At 38.3% G+C, this 17,500-nt stretch overlaps 2 long non-coding RNA genes across 2 annotated transcripts in view; both read right to left on the bottom strand.

Annotated features, from left to right (window-relative positions):
- The window catches only part of LOC128688925 (uncharacterized), an 18,574-nt gene extending 16,724 nt beyond the window's left edge, over positions 1 to 1,850 (bottom strand). The window contains exon 1 of the long non-coding RNA XR_011392060.1: positions 1,410 to 1,850. This is a non-coding gene — a long non-coding RNA (uncharacterized lncRNA). The remainder of the gene's footprint in view (positions 1 to 1,409) is intronic.
- Positions 1 to 17,500, bottom strand: part of LOC138852764 (uncharacterized) — a 43,845-nt gene that overhangs the window by 24,051 nt on the left and 2,294 nt on the right. The gene's annotated exons all lie outside the window — the stretch shown is intronic.

The raw sequence follows: 17,500 nt of genomic DNA, 5'->3' as shown, positions 1-17,500 counted from the left end.
ATATATATATATATATATATATATATATATATATATATATATATATATATATATATATATATATATATATATATATATGTCGTGCCGAATATGTAAAACTGGTCAATTAGCAATAACTCATTTAAAATTATGTCCTTTCTAAAATTTTCTCTTATACGTTTAAAGATATATTTTTTTCATTAATGTTGATGTAAAAATTTATAATTTTTCACCAAAAGGAACTTAGAAAACTTACCTAACCTTATTATAACAAGAACAATTTATTTTAGCCTAACCCAACTATATATATTTTAGATTTGTTTACAATAATTTAATACTAAACAAACACAGTGAAACATATTTTTTTCGTTAGGTTCAGGATGATTTTGGCGAAATTATTGCATACACAAATTTTCACTTGTCCTATATGGCAAGATGAGCGTTGCTATTTAAGCCAAGATCGCAAGTTCTGCCTATTCGGCACGACATATATATATATATGTACCTTGTACCGCCTCCAGAGACAGCACAATGTATGCATCACCTTACCTCTGTGCCACCGACCGTACAAGAATCGCGCATGCAGCTGAGCTACATGTTTTTCTCGTGATCCGAGGACACTCGTGGCAGTGGTATCTCAAGGATTAATTTCAGCCTCCTCCTGTTTGAATACTCGCCTCCACAAGCAGTCTATATAGTAATGAAATCACGAAACAAGTGATTATAAATCATTTACCAAACTGCGGCAGGCCAGGACTCGACCCTACGTGTAGCTCAGCTGCATGCGTGAAACTTGTAGGATCGGTGGCGCAGAGGTAAGGTAATGCTTACATTGTGCTTTATCTGGAGGCGGTACAAGGTTCGTAGGGTCGAGTCCTGGCCTGCCGCAGTTGGGTAAATGATTTAAAATCACTGGACGAAGTGTTCGAGATGTAGGCCTCGAGATGTTATTTAAGTTGTTCTGTTCCCCATTGCATATGCTAAATATGCTAAATTTGCTAAATATGGTAAATTTTGGAGCTGATATGATAATGTTTGATTCTATAATTCATATTTTCACCGAAATATTTTAAATAAAGGCCGAGCTTCCAATTATCAGGAAAGTAACTTGTCAAAAATATTATCTTAACACACTAATTACTTTATCAATATTACCTTGTCACACTAATTATTATATCAACATTACCTTGACACACAAGACCCTGTAGTGTACTGTATATGTGACACAATAGTGCGCAGGATATATACCTTTAAGGGTGTTTTTCTCTCAGAATATACCTGCTGAGAGGTTAATTTAATCCTTGTTTTATGGATTAAAGTAACCTACTCTGATAGTGATATGGTTACGGTGCAGCCTTAATGACCTTACTGTAGTCGACAGACATTAAATCCTATTAAGAAAGCAGATTAAGGATTTAAATATACATTACCTTTATTATCATTGTCCTGGCCTGAGGCAAGATGGCTGAAACCAACTAGCCAGATAGTGATAATTTTCACGACACTGCTTGAAGCCATGATCTTGCAGGCTGTTCTTACTACAGCAGTTTTCTAGAACACCTCCAGCGTCTTCGTCGACTACTGTGATTCCTCAATACTTCCACCAACGTCTGTCACAGAAGGAAAAACTTTCGTTGTGATACCGGGATTTGAGTTTCTCGACTAGAAGCTTGAGTTTCGAGCCTTTGTTCTCCTATGTTAACTAACCTACACGGGTTTAGCGCTTCACGTAAATGAAATAATAATAATAATAATAATGGAGAAGACACTGGAACACTCGACTACATTATTATTATAATCAAAAAGAAGAGCTAAACCTACAAGGTCACAGTGGCACTCGCTTACAGCATCACTAGGAACGCCTGTCTCTGGGCTACTGCCTCGCAGAACATAAGAGAGTCTAAGCATCGTGAAGCCGGTTACCAGATATCTACGACTCTACTTTTAGAGAATATGCATTGATACTCTGCTGTATTTCAACTCTTTCGGAACATGATCGCTTCCTCCCTCTATGTGTGGATATTCAATTACTTCTGTTGGACAGCTGTTAGGTATAGTATATTATTTTGGTAACATCACTGCTTTCTTAATAAATACCTCCTTAAATTTTGCGCTTATCTCTTAGTATTTCTCATTCTCTAATTTTCAGTTATCGCACTTCCTTCTTTCTTCAGCCTTATTACTTATTATTTTATTAATTTCCTCTGAATGAGGCCATGGAGCAGTTTCTCTTCTATTTCAGCTAATCGTGCTATATCATATTTGAAATGCTGCTCTGCGTCCCTTCTTATCATGCTTAACTCTTCTGACAACTTCACTGTTCTCTTTTGTTATCTGTGTTCTGTATTTTTGTCATGTTGTTTTGTTTCTCCTTTTTGGCTTCTTTTTCTTTATTCAATCAAAAGCTCACTTTACATTTTTCACCTTCATCCTTTATTGACCTAAATATTTCTGTGGCTCCAGGCACTTTTTGGATAGGCTCTCTATCATCTCACAGGAATAAAGCCAGTTATCCACAGAATATATATATAATGTATCTACAATAATTACTGATATATGAAAGCAGACGAGATATCCAGTCAGCAGGTACACGGCGAACTTCAATTATTGTGTTATGATGCACTATCGCAAATCTGCATCAGTGAATCTTCTCCAACTAGGGTCCTAGACCGACTAAAATTGACTAGAGAGTGAAAAACAAAAAATTATTGGAGCGAGTTCGGGGCTCCTCCCCGGCTACTCGTCAGGCCTTCTACGTCGACATGACTCACGAAATCGTTAATGACACGACTGCAAACAAACCATACCACGGGCGGGGTTAGAACCCGCGATCTGAGAGTCGGTCTGGAGTTTCATGACTCTGATCGTGGGTTCTAATCCCTCCCGTGGTATGGTTTCTTCTTCGTCCAGTCTAATGACTCTACGGCTAAAGACGTATGATACACCTGTAGAATCTCTTTTAACTTTGCATAATCTTCATTAACGTACTCAAGTTTATTATGTAACCGTCCTTCTAATAACTAGAGTCCTAATTTTGTTAATTTTGCAAAATTTAACATTATAGTAACACTTCGTCCAAGTTTATATATAGTATATGTATGTCGTGCCGAATAAGCAAAACTTGCGATTTTGGCTTAAATGGCAACGCTCTTCTTGCCGAATAAGGCAAGCGAAAATTTGTATATTCAATAATTTCGCAAAAATCATTCTGAACGTAACAAAAAAAAAAGAATATTTCATTGTGTTTGTTCATTACAAATTTATCGTAAAAGTATCTAAAATATATTTAGTTGAATTAGGCTAAATAAAATTGCGCTTGTTATAATAAGGTGGGCGAAAACACCAGTTCGTGGTTACAATAATATAAAATACTGCTCGTTCTACAAGTACATCAAACAGGGACTAGAATAAAATTAGCCTAGAGTCATGCACACCATCGTGTGTCCTTGGGTAGCGAGTATAACATCCAGTTCCGCTGGATGCGCTGCTCATAAGGATCATGTGGTCCAGTGGATTAGGGCGTCATGTGTTTTCGCCCACCATGAGGCAGGCCAAAACAGCATGGGTTCGAGTCCTTGGCTAGTGCAGTGTTGTTATTGATCAATACCACTCGTTCGTGGTTACAATAATATATATATATATATATATATATATATATATATATATATATATATATATATGTCGTGCCGAATAGGCAGAACTTGCCATCTTGGCTTAAATAGCAACGTTCATCTTGCCATATAGGACAAGTGAAAATTTGTGTATGCAATAATTTCGCCAAAATCATTCTGAACCTAACAAAACAATATATATTTCACTGTGTTTGTTTAGTATTTAATTATTGTAAACAGATCTAAAATATATCTAGTTGGGTTTAGGTTAAAATAAATTGTTCTTGTTATAATAAGGTTAGGTAAGTTTTCTAAGATACTTTTGGAGCAAAATTAAATTTTTTTACATTAACATTAATGAAAAAAATATATCTCTAAACGTATAAGAGAAAATTTTAGAAAGGACTTAATTTTAAATGAGTTCTTGCTAACTGACCAGTTTTACATATTCGGCACGACACACACACACACACACACACACACACACACACACACATATATATATATATATATATATATATATATATATATATATATATATATATATATATATATATATATATATATATATATATATATATATATATATATATATATATATATATGTCGCGCCGAATAGGCAGAACTTGCAATCTTGGCTTAAATAGCAACGCTCATCTTGCCATATAAGACAAGCGAAAATTTGTGTATGCAGTAATTTCTCCAAAATCATTTTGAACCTAACGAAAAAAAAAAAATTCACTGTGTTTGTTTAGTATTAAATTACTGTAAACAAATCTAAAATATATTTAGTTGGATTAGGCTAAAATAAATTGTTCTTGTTATAATAAGGTTAGTTAAGTTTTCTAAGATTCTTTTGGAGCTAAATTAAAATTTTTTACATTAACAATAATGAAAAAAATAAATCTTTAAATGTATAAGAGAAAATTTTAGAAAGGACATAATTTTAAATGAGTTCTTGTTAATTGACCAGTTTTACATATTCGGAACGACATTAATGTTAATGTTAAAAATTTTAATTTTGCACCAAAAGAATCTTAGAAAACTTACCTAACCTTATTATAACAAGAACAATTTATTTTAGCCTAACTTAACTAAATATATTTTAGATTTGTTTACAGAAATTTAATACTAAACGAACACATATATATATATATATATATATATATATATATATATATATTATATATATATATATATATATATATATATATATATATATATATATATATATATATATATATATATATATATATATATATATATATATATATATATATATATATATATATATATATATATATATATATATATATATATATATACATACATATATATATATATATATATATATATGGAGGCGTGGAGTTAAAAGATAAAGAATCACACATAAAGTGGGAGTTGTCACAGTTGCTCTTTGCTGATGACACTGTGCTCTTGGGAGATTCTGAAGAGAAGTTGCAGAGATTGGTGGATGAATTTGGAAGGGTGTGCAAAAGAAGAAAATTAAAAGTGAATACAAGAAAGAATAAGGTTATGAGGATAACAAAAAGATTAGGTGATGAAAGATTGGATATTAGATTGGATGGAGAGAGTATGGAGGAGGTGAATGTATTCAGATATTTGGGAGTGGACGTGTCAGCGGATGGGTCTATGAAAGATGAGGTGAATCATAGAATTGATGAGGGGAAAAGAGTGAGTGGTGCACTTAGGAGTCTGTGGAGACAAAGAACTTTGTCCTTGGAGGCAAAGAGGGGAATGTATGAGAGTATAGTTTTACCAACGCTCTTATATGGGTGTGAAGCATGGGTGATGAATGTTGCAGCGAGGAGAAGGCTGGAGGCAGTGGAGGTGTCATGTCTGAGGGCAATGTATGGTGTGAATATAATGCAGAGAATTCGTAGTTTGGAAGTTAGGAGGAGGTGCGGGATTACCAAAACTGTTGTCCAGAGGGCTGAGGAAGGGTTGTTGAGGTTGTTCGGACATGTAGAGAGAATGGAGCGAAACAGAGTGGCTTCAAGAGTGTATCAGTCTGTAGTGGAAGGAAGGCGGGGTAGGGGTCGGCCTTGGAAAGGTTGGAGGGAGGGGGTAAAGGAGGTTTTGTGTTCGAGGGGCTTGGACTTCCAGCAGGCATGCGTGAGCGTGTTTGATAGGAGTGAAAGGAGACAAATGGTTTTTAATACTTGACGTGCTGTTGGAGTGTGAGCAAAGTAACATTTATGAAGGGATTCAGGGAAACCGGCAGGCCGGACTTGAGTCCTGGAGATGGGAAGTACAGTGTCTGCACTCTGAAAGAGGGGTGTTAATGTTGCAGTTTAAAAACTGTAGTGTAAAGCACCCTTCTGGCAAGACAGTGATGGAGTGAATGATGGTGAAAGTTTTTCTTTTTCGGGCGACCCTGCCTTGGTGGGAATCGGCCAGTGTGATAATAAATAATGTTAAATGATCAGTTATGGAAGGAGAAAAGAGAATATGAATGTGTAAATTCAAGAATTATGTGGATTAAAGTAAAGGTTGGATGCGAAAAGTGGGTCATAATAAGCGTGTATGCACCTGGAGAAGAGAGGAATGCAGAGGAGAGAGAGAGATTTTGGGAGATGTTAAGTGAATGTATAGGAGCCTTTGAACCAAATGAGAGAGTAATTGTGGTAGGGGACCTGAATGCTAAAGTAGGAGAAACTTTTAGAGAGGGTGTGGTAGGTAAGTTTGGGGTGCCAGGTGTAAATGATAATGGGAGCCCTTTGATTGAACTTTGTATAGAAAGGGGTTTAGTTATAGGTAATACATATTTTAAGAAAAAGAGGATAAATAAGTATACACGATATGATGTAGGGCGAAATGACAGTAGTTTGTTGGATTATGTATTGGTAGATAAAAGACTGTTGAGTAGACTTCAGGATGTACATGTTTATAGAGGGGCCACAGATATATCAGATCACTTTCTAGTTGTAGCTACACTGAGAGTAAAAGGTAGATGGGATACAAGGAGAATAGAAGCATCAGGGAAGAGAGAGGTGAAGGTTTATAAACTAAAAGAGGAGGCAGTTAGGGTAAGATATAAACAGCTATTGGAGGATAGATGGGCTAATGAGAGCATAGGCAATGGGGTCGAAGAGGTATGGGCTAGGTTTAAAAATGTAGTGTTAGAGTGTTCAGCAGAAGTTTGTGGTTACAGGAAAGTGGGTGCAGGAGGGAAGAGGAGCGATTGGTGGAATGATGATGTAAAGAGAGTAGTAAGGGAGAAAAAGTTAGCATATGAGAAGTTTTTACAAAGTAGAAGTGATGCAAGGAGGGAAGAGTATATGGAGAAAAAGAGAGAAGTTAAGAGAGTGGTGAAGCAATGTAAAAAGAGAGCAAATGAGAGAGTGGGTGAGATGTTATCAACAAATTTTGTTGAAAATAAGAAAAAGTTTTGGAGTGAGATTAACAAGTTAAGAAAGCCTAGAGAACAAATGGATTTGTCAGTTAAAAATAGGAGAGGAGAGTTATTAAATGGAGAGTTAGAGGTATTGGGAAGATGGAGGGAATATTTTGAGGAATTGTTAAATGTTGATGAAGATAGGGAAGCTGTGATTTCGTGTATAGGGCAAGGAGGAATAACATATTGTAGGAGTGAGGAAGAGCCAGTTGTGAGTGTGGGGGAAGTTCGTGAGGCAGTAGGTAAAATGAAAGGGGGTAAGGCAGCCGGGATTGATGGGATAAAGATAGAAATGTTAAAAGCAGGTGGGGATATAGTTTTGGAGTGGTTGGTGCAGTTATTTAATAAATGTATGGAAGAGGGTAAGGTACCTAGGGACTGGCAGAGAGCATGCATAGTTCCTTTGTATAAAGGCAAAGGGGATAAAAGAGAGTGCAAAAATTATAGGGGAATAAGTCTGTTGAGTGTACCTGGTAAGGTGTATGGTAGAGTTATAATTGAAAGAATTAAGAGTAAGACGGAGAATAGGATAGCAGATGAACAAGGAGGCTTTAGGAAAGGTAGGGGGTGTGTGGACCAGGTGATTACAGTGAAACATATAAGTGAACAGTATTTAGATAAGGCTAAAGAGGTCTTTGTGGCATTTATGGATTTGGAAAAGGCGTATGACAGGGTGGATAGGGGGGCAATGTGGCAGATGTTGCAAGGGTCTTGGCAAGAGGCGTGGAGTTAAAAGATAAAGAATCACACACAAAGTGGGAGTTGTCACAGCTGCTCTTTGCTGATGACACTGTGCTCTTGGGAGATTCTGAAGAGAAGTTGCAGAGATTGGTGGATGAATTTGGTAGGGTGTGCAAAAGAAGAAAATTAAAGGTGAATACAGGAAAGAGTAAGGTTATGAGGATAACAAAAAGATTAGGTGATGAAAGATTGAATATCAGATTGGAGGGAGAGAGTATGGAGGAGGTGAACGTATTCAGATATTTGGGAGTGGACGTGTCAGCGGATGGGTCTATGAAAGATGAGGTGAATCATAGAATTGATGAGGGAAAAAGAGTGAGTGGTGCACTTAGGAGTCTGTGGAGACAAAGAACTTTGTCCTTGGAGGCAAAGAGGGGAATGTATGAGAGTATAGTTTTACCAACGCTCTTATATGGGTGTGAAGCGTGGGTGATGAATGTTGCAGCGAGGAGAAGGCTGGAGGCAGTGGAGATGTCATGTCTGAGGGCAATGTGTGGTGTGAATATAATGCAGAGAATTCGTAGTTTGGAAGTTAGGAGGAGGTGCGGGATTACCAAAACTGTTGTCCAGAGGGCTGAGGAAGGGTTGTTGAGGTGGTTCGGACATGTAGAGAGAATGGAGCGAAACAGAATGACTTCAAGAGTGTATCAGTCTGTAGTGGAAGGAAGGCGGGGTAGGGGTCGGCCTAGGAAGGGTTGGAGGGAGGGGGTAAAGGAGGTTTTGTGTGCGAGGGGCTTGGACTTCCAGCAGGCATGCGTGAGCGTGTTTGATAGGAGTGAATGGAGACAAATGGTTTTTAATACTTGACATGCTGTTGGAGTGTGAGCAAAGTAACATTTATGAAGGGATTCAGGGAAACCGGCAGGCCGGACTTGAGTCCTGGAGATGGGAAGTACAGTGCCTGCACTCTGAAGGAGGGGTGTTAATGTTGCAGTTTAAAAACTGTAGTGTAAAGCACCCTTCTGGCAAGACAGTGATGGAGTGAATGATGGTGAAAGTTTTTCTTTTTCGGGCCACCCTGCCTTGGTGGGAATCGGCCAGTGTGATAAAAAAAAAAAAAAAAATAATATATATATATATATATATATATATATATATATATATATATATATATATATATATATACGTATATATATATATATACGTATATATATATATATATATATATATATATATATATATATATATATGTCGTGCCGAATATGTAAAACTGGTCAATTAGCAAGAACTCATTTTAAATTAAGTCCTTTCTGAAATTTTCTCTTGTACGTTTTAAAATATATTTTTTTCATTAATGTTAATGTAAAAATTTATAATTTTGCACCAAAAGAATCTTAGAAAACTTACCTAACCTTATTATAACAAGAACAATTTATTTTAGCCTAACCCAACTAAATATATTTTAGATTTGTTTACAATAATTTAATACTAAACAAACACAGTGAAATATATTTTTTTCGTTAGGTTCAGAATGATTTTGGCAAAATTATTGCATACACAAATTTTCACTTGTCCTATATGGCAAGATGAACATTGCTATTTAAGCCAAGATGGCAAATTCTGCCTATTCGGCACGACATATATATATGTATATATAATATATATATATATATATATATATATATATATATATATATATATATATATATATATATATATATATATATATATATATATATATATATATATATATATATATATATATATATATATATATATATATATATATATATATATATATATATATATATATATGTACATGTATATATATATTCTGTTTCATATATCTGGAATATTCGTAAGAAGAAGACGAGGTTTAATCATCCTTTATGGGTGTTAATCACCCTTATACCAATACAGAAACCAACCATTACAACATGTGTATATAATGAATAATCTGTCACTTTAAGAATTAGGGTAACATCAATATATTATATGGCCATTTTACAGAAGTTTATTTGAACCTGAACTGTAGTAAAAAGTTGAAGGAATTTTGTTTGTCAAGCTGACATCAGTTTACACATTTATGCATATTAATTTTGATAAATTTTATTCTTCATTTTAAGAGTATATGCTATTATCATCCATTTATTATTTTGCATAAGCGGAATGAGCTCCTGTGCCTATGTTTTATTGTATTAATTAATATATGATTTTTTTGCCTTTAATAATCAACTATTAGTAATCATTTAACAAACAATTTTTTGAGTTCTCCTTTGTACCTATACTTTGCAGCTTACCAATTTGTGTATTATTTAGTTAATTATTTATAGTAGGTGCGTGTGCAAACACCCGCGTCAGGATATACTTTTCCGTTTTGTGACGAACGAAACATTATCATCATATTTTCTTCTTTGTTATTCCGTAGAGAAGGAAAATTTAGCTAGGACACGTCAGCGGATGTTTAATTATCGAGCGGATTATCGTATGACCAAGATAGAAGACGATTTCCTGTTTCTATACAAGAAATGTCTCAACTACTAAATAATACTAGAGAGAAGAATATGTCGATACATTAGTAAATGGATCAGCATTAAAGGCGCTGAAGAGCTACTGTTCTATTAATGTGTTTAATGATAATGGAGTTAATTTCACCCAACAAGAGACATATTCTGTTCCTTGTTTTGGGATTGTCAGATATTAATGACAGGCACAAATTTCTGTTCTGTTCTATTGGCCACAAAAGTCTCATAAATAATGACATGTTTACTCTCCGAACCCAATGATTTCAATGTTGTAAAATATAAAGTGCTCACATGGGTGGGGAATTTGCATTCAGTATTGGCATTAGTTTTTGAGTTGATATTTACGCCAAAACTGGATCAGATAATCGTGTTGAAAGTACAAGGGGTTTAAATTATTTGCCCCATCATATGATTTCATATCAATATTACCATAAAAATCTTATTGGCTATAAATTGATCCAACGGATTATGTACATTCAACTGAGTCTGATTCCGTCGTGTATATAGGATACAAAAAGACTTTTTTAAACAAGTACTCACAACCATTGGGGTTTTATTTCAAACTTGAGTTTAAAGCTATTAAAGCATCTGTGGAAAGAATTACCTAATACATCTATAATATAATTGACCTAATGCTATACTTATAAGATTTGGTTGCTAATTTTTGGTAGCTAATTTTCCTTCCGGCTGGGCTGCAAGTTCTAACATATTGGAATAGTTATTTTTTCCTGTATACTACAAACAACATTTCTTTAATGCGTAATAGAATGTTTCTTTTAGGTAAACAGGGTCAGCTGTTATGATAGGAAAACTTTTCCACATAATTTCCAGGTTCCGTGACAGAACCTAGATATTTTAAAGTTGTGAACCGATGAGTTTCTCCACAGCTACTCCTCACTCCTGCACTGTACAGTTTTCACAGTTGTGAGTGCACCTGCCAGTTTTCATTCCACTCCTCGTAAATTCTAAGCTCTTCCTCTTGACCAGCATTAAGGCCTGGAGAAAAAACAGAAGTATGTTACTAGTTAATGAAAAAATCCTTGTTACCAATCATATCACTAGTGACCCAACACATCGCCCGACCTACCCCAAGTTGTGACTTAGAACTCCCCAACTCTCTCACCAACAGGAACATAAGATACTCTCACCTCTCTCTAGAAACAGCTGGTTGAGGATACGCAAATTTATGAAGACGTAAATACAGACGACCACAACTAATATGAAGAACAGTACAACACCAGCCAGGAATAGAGGATGGTAAGTTGACTGTGGTGGGCGTGTTGATGTTGATGGTGGTGTTGAGACTGTTGTATCCACTGATGGTGGTGTTGAGTCGATTGCATTCACGGGAAGAAGACGATACATGTTCAATGCTAAAAATTCAAACGCACTTCAGAAATGAAATAATGTGGTTGACGAATATTAATAGTAATAATAATAATTATTATTATTAGAAATACTTTCATTACCAATTTTATTGTTTTTAATAATTTTATTAGTATTATCAGTTTTAGTTATAATAATAATAATAATAATAATAATAATAATAATAATAATAATAATAATAATAATAATAATAATAGTATACGACTACTAATAATAATAGGATTTATTATTACTATTATATTATTATTATATAAGTAATATTATTATTATAAAGATTCTTAGATGAGATTCACATTTCAGATTTCACATTATCTAATGAGAAAATATTTATACTGGACTCCTCCTAAATCTTTCACAGCCATACTTAAAGACAGTAATCAACAACAAAAAAAAAAAATACACAGTGTAATATGTTAAAATCATTTTAAGTTAGTTATTTTAAATTAAATATTTTGCGTTTTTGTGCTTCTGTTTTATGTACTCATGTAAATGCGTTTGTGTGTGTGTGTTTGACTAACTTATATGTGGTTGTAAGGGTCGAGTCACAGCCCATGTGTGTGTGTGCTCACTTGTATATGATTGCAGGGGTCGTGTCTCGGTTCCTGCCTATTCCTCTCTCCTGGTGGTTACTTGGTTCACTATCTTACCTGGCTACTTGAGCTCTGTCATACTTATTCTTAGAGTTGTGTATGAATCCGCCTCTACCACTTCAGCGTCTAGGTCGTACCACTTCCTGACCACTCTAAGGCTAAAGAAGTGTCTCCGAAGATCCCTCTCACCAAACTGTATTTTATGTTCCAGCAGTGCCCTCGTGTACCTGAGATCCGCCTCTCAAACAGACTTGCCCTGTTCTCCCTGTCAGTTCCTCTCAGTATTTTCTTCGTCGTAATCATATCACGTCTGGTCTTTCTGTCTTGTAATGTCGTCAGGTTCAGTTCTTCTAACCTTTCCTCATAGCTGATACCCTTCAGCTCTGAGGTATCAGCGTTGAAGCAAAAACCTGCACATTTTTCCTGCTGCTTTATATGCTTTATCTGTTTATCAGATACGTGTTCCATACTAGAGTTGCTTACTTCAAGATGAGTTTGACATATAATGTATAAAGGGGCCTGAATGCCTCCTCGTTGAGGTTCCTGAAACCTACTCTTAAATTTGCTGAGCCTCGCGTTTGCTGCAGCTGTTATTAGGGTGATGCATTTCCAAAGTGAACGCTTGTGATTATGCTCTCTCTAAGGTGCTTCTCTGTTAGAGATCTGCAGTCTTTGTTCCCAAGCCTGTACTTTACTTTGAGTCGTTTATTCCTTTCTCCGATTTTCATAAATGTGCATTTGCTGGAGTTAAGTTCTAAAAGCTATATCTCACACTTGTCCGGCAGTTTGTCCAGATATATTTGTAGTCTTTTTTGATCTACTCCTGATTGTATTTTCCTTAAAAGTTTCACATCATGTAAAAACACGAACACCTGTGGCTGATTTCTTTTTCTCATGTCTTCTACATACTCAGCATTGGTCCTTGTACTGATCCTTGTCGAACCCCACTTGTCGCACTTCTCGCCAACATATCTTACTTGTTTCTTACTGTTTTTGATACAGTGTAGTATTTTCCATATTATTCGTGACAGCTTTTCTAGCAGTTGTTCTAGATTTGTGGGGAAAGTATAATAAACATCTTACAGTCTCCTATGTAGCTAAGTGCAGCCTGTTTGTGTGAATGTATGTGTGTGTGCGTGTTGTGTGTGTGTGTGTGTGTGTGTGTGTGTGTGTGTGTGTGTGTGTGTGTGTGTGTGTGTGTGTGTGTGTGTGTGTACTCACCTAGTTGAGGTTGCGGGGGTCGAGTCCGAGCTCCTGGCCCCGCCTCTTCACTGATCGCTACTAGGTCACTCTCCCTGAACCGTGAGCTTTATCATACCTCTGCTTAAAGCTTTGTATGGATCCTGCCTCCACTACATCGCTTCCCAAACTGTTCCACTTACTGACTACTCTGTGGCTGAAGAAATACTTCCTAACATCCCTGTGATTCATCTGTGTCTTCAACTTCCAACTGTGTCCCCTTGTTACTGTGTACCATCTCTGGAACATCCTGTCTTTGTCCACCTTGTCAATTCCTCTCAGTATTTTGTACGTCGTTATCATGTCCCCCCTATCTCTCCTGTCCTCCAGTGTCGTCAGGTTGATTTCCCTTAACCTCTCCTCGTAGGACATAACTCTTAGCTCTGGGACTAGTCTTGTTGCAAACCTTTGCACTTTCTCTAGTTTCTTTACGTGCTTGGCTACGTGTGGGTTCCAAACTGGTGCCGCATACTCCAATATGGGCCTAACGTACACGGTGTACAGGGTCCTGAACGATTCTTTATTAAGATGTCGGAATGCTGTTCTGAGGTTTGCTAGGAGCCCATATGCTGCAGCAGTTATTTGGTTGATGTGCGCTTCAGGAGATGTGCCTGGTGTTATACTCACCCCAAGATCTTTTTCCTTGAGGTTTGTAGTCTCTGGCCCCCTAGACTGTACTCCGTCTGCGGTCTTCTTTGCCTTTCCCCAATCTTCATGACTTTGCACTTGGTGGGATTGAACTCCAGGAGCCAATTGCTGGACCAGGTCTGCAGCCTGTCCAGATCCCTTTGTAGTTCTGCCTGGTCTTCGATCGAGTGAATTCTTCTCATCAACTTCACGTCATCTGCAAACATGGACACCTCAGAGTCTATTCCTTCCGTCATGTCGTTCACAAATACCAGAAACAGCACTGGTCCTAGGACTGACCCCTGTGGGACCCCGCTGGTCACAGGTGCCCACTCTGACACCTCGCCACGTACCATTACTCGCTGCTGTCTTCCTGACAAGTATTCCCTGATCCATTGCAGTGCCTTCCCTGTTATCCCTGCTTGGTCCTCCAGTTTTTGCACTAATCTCTTGTGTGGTACTGTGTCAAAAGCCTTCTTGCAGTTCAAGAAAATGCAATCCACCCACCCCTCTCTCTCTTGTCTTACTGCTGTCACCATGTCATAGAACTCAAGTAGGTTTGTGACACAGGATTTCCCATCTCTGAAACCATGTTGGCTGCTGGTGATGAGATCATTCCTTTCTAGATGTTCCACCATTCTTCTCCTGACAATCTTTTCCATGATTTTGCATGCTATACATGTCAGTGACACTGGTCTGTAGTTTAGTGCTTCATGTCTGTCTCCTTTTTTAAAGATTGGGACCACATTTGCTGTCTTCCATGCCTCAGGCAATCTCCCAGTTTCGATAGATGTATTGAATATTGTTGTTAGGGGTACACATAGCACCTCTGCTCCCTCTCTCAGGACCCATGGAGAGATGTTATCTGGCCCCATTGCCTTTGAGGTATCTAGCTCACTCAGAAGCCTCTTCACTTCTTCCTCGGCTGTGTGTACTGTGTCCAGCACATGGTGGTGTACCCCACCTGTCCGTCTTTCTGGAGCCCCTTCTGTCTCCTCTGTGAACACTTCTTTGAATCTCTTGTTGAGTTCCTCACATACTTCACGGTCATTTCTTGTTGTCTCTCCTCCTTCCTTCCTTAGCATGATTACCTGGTCCTTAACCGTTGTTTTCTTCCTGATGTGGCTGTATAACAGCTTCGGGTCAGATTTGGCTTTTGCTGCTATGTCGTTTTCATATTGACGTTGGGCCTCCCTTCTTATCTGTGCATATTCGTTTCTGGCTCTACGACTGCTCTCCTTATTCTCCTGGGTTCTTTGCCTTCTATATTTCTTCCATTCCCTAGCACACTTGGTTTTTGCCTCCTTGCATCTTTGGGTGAACCATGGGCTCATCCTGGCTTTTTCATTATTCTTGTTACCCTTGGGTACAAACCTCTCCTCAGCCTCCTTGCACATTGTTGCTACATATTCCATCATCTCAATAACTGGCTTCCCTGCCAGTTCTCTGTCCCACTGAACCTCGTTCAGGAAGTTCCTCATTCCTGTGTAGTCCCCTTTCCTGTAGTTTGGTTTCATTTGTCCTGGCCTTCCTGCTTCCCCCTCCACTTGTAGCTCTACTGTGTATTCGAAGCTCAAAACCACATGATCGCTGGCCCCAAGGGGTCTTTCATATGTGATGCCCTCAATATCTGCACTACTCAAGGTGAATACTAAGTCCAGTCTTGCTGGTTCATCCTCTCCTCTCTCTCTTGTAGTGTCCCTTACGTGTTGGTACATGAAGTTTTCCAGTACCACCTCCATCATCTTAGCCCTCCATGTATCTTGGCCCCCATGTGGCTCCAAGTTCTCCCATTCGATCTCCTTGTGGTTAAAGTCGCCCATGATCAGGAGCTTTGCCCTGCATGCATGAGCTCTTCTGGCCACTGCAGCTAGTGTGTCAACCATCGCTCTATTGCTCTCGTCATACTCTTGCCTTGGCCTCCTGCTGTTCTGTGGTGGGTTATACATCACTGAAATTATCACCTTGGGACCACCAGAGTGAAGCGTTCCTGCTATGTAATCACTTTCTTCTCCACTGTCTCCTCTCTCCAGCTCATCAAAATTCCATTGGTGTTTGATCAGCAATGCCACTCCTCCACCCCCCCTGTTCCTTCTGTCTTTTCTCAGGATCTGGTATCCCGCTGGAAAGATGGCATCTGTTATCATACCTGTAAGCTTGGTTTCTGTGATCGCTATGATGTCTGGTGATGCATCTTTGACTCTTTCGTGCCACTCCTCCCACTTGTTTGTTATTCCATCAGCGTTTGTGTACCATACCTTCAGTTTCCTTTCCAACACTGTGGTTTGGGGGGCCTGTGAGGGTGGGAGACCTGGTAGCATACTGTGGGGTTCTATGGTTGGGGGTTGGGTGGAAGCTGTGGGTATGGATTGTATTGTATGTTGGGATGGTGTGATAGGTTGTGGGGTTCTGAGGATAGTTGTGTGTGTGCTTGCCCTTGCTGCTCTGTTCTGCTCTGACTGACCTCTGCTGGTTCCATCCTTGTCTCCTTTCCTAGCTCCTTTTGCTTTTTTGTCCTCTCCCTCAGCTGCTTTCTCTCTGTGTTCTGTCTCTGTCTAGGAACACCTTCTTGTACTCTTCCAAACTTTTCAACCGTGGTTTCTCTTGGAGGATCCTGTTCCACACTGTTTCTGTCCTGGAAATCAGCTTGATCAGTCGGTTTCTCCCCTTCAAGTATCCCCCTATTCTCTGAAAATTTACAATCTCATCCATGTCTTCTCCCCCTATTTCCGTGATGATTTTCTCAATCTCCTTTCTTTCTTCCTGCCGTCTTTCAGTGTGTGTCCTTTCCTCTCTCTCCCGAAGCTCATGGATAATCACTGATTTTGCCCTTTCCTCCTCCCATTGCCTCTCCCTCTGTGACTCTGGTTCCTGTCTGTATGTGGTCATATTCTCCCTTGATTTTTCCAGTGGCTCTTGGTAGCATGGTTGTGCCTCAGCATTCGACCTATCTCCCTCTCCATCTGCACCCATCTGCTCTTCCCATCCACTCCCTGGCCCTTCTTTGCAGGCTGATATGACCTTAGCATAACTCATATCTCCTTCCTTCCTGTTCAGCCTCTCATCATCGTATGGTGTGTCTTCTCTGGTCACTACCCCTGAGACTTGCTTCAGCGTGTTTACCTCAAATTCTAGGACCTTTACCCTGGCTACTGCAGTTTCGACTTGTGCCTCCCACAGAGAGCTCCTTCTCCATTTTTTCAGAAAGCTCTCCTAATTTTCTCTCCCATTCTTGCTCTATCCTTTTCCACTGTTCCTCCATCCATTCCTCCCTACCAGTACCATTGTCATCTGATCCCTGATTCCTGCGAGTCCCAACCATTTTTTTGAGAGAGGGAAAAGGTAAGAGAGAGGGGGGAGTGACAAGGGAAGAGAGAGAGAAAAGAAGAGGAAGAGAGAGAGTAAGAGAGGAAGAGAGGAAGAGAGAGAGGGAGAGGGAGAGAG

This window comes from Cherax quadricarinatus, chromosome 16 (genome assembly GCF_038502225.1).
Source record: "Cherax quadricarinatus isolate ZL_2023a chromosome 16, ASM3850222v1, whole genome shotgun sequence".
NCBI classification, from domain to species: domain Eukaryota; kingdom Metazoa; phylum Arthropoda; class Malacostraca; order Decapoda; family Parastacidae; genus Cherax; species Cherax quadricarinatus.
Note: the sequence above shows the minus strand (reverse complement) of the source record. Positions and strands in the feature narration are given on the sequence as shown.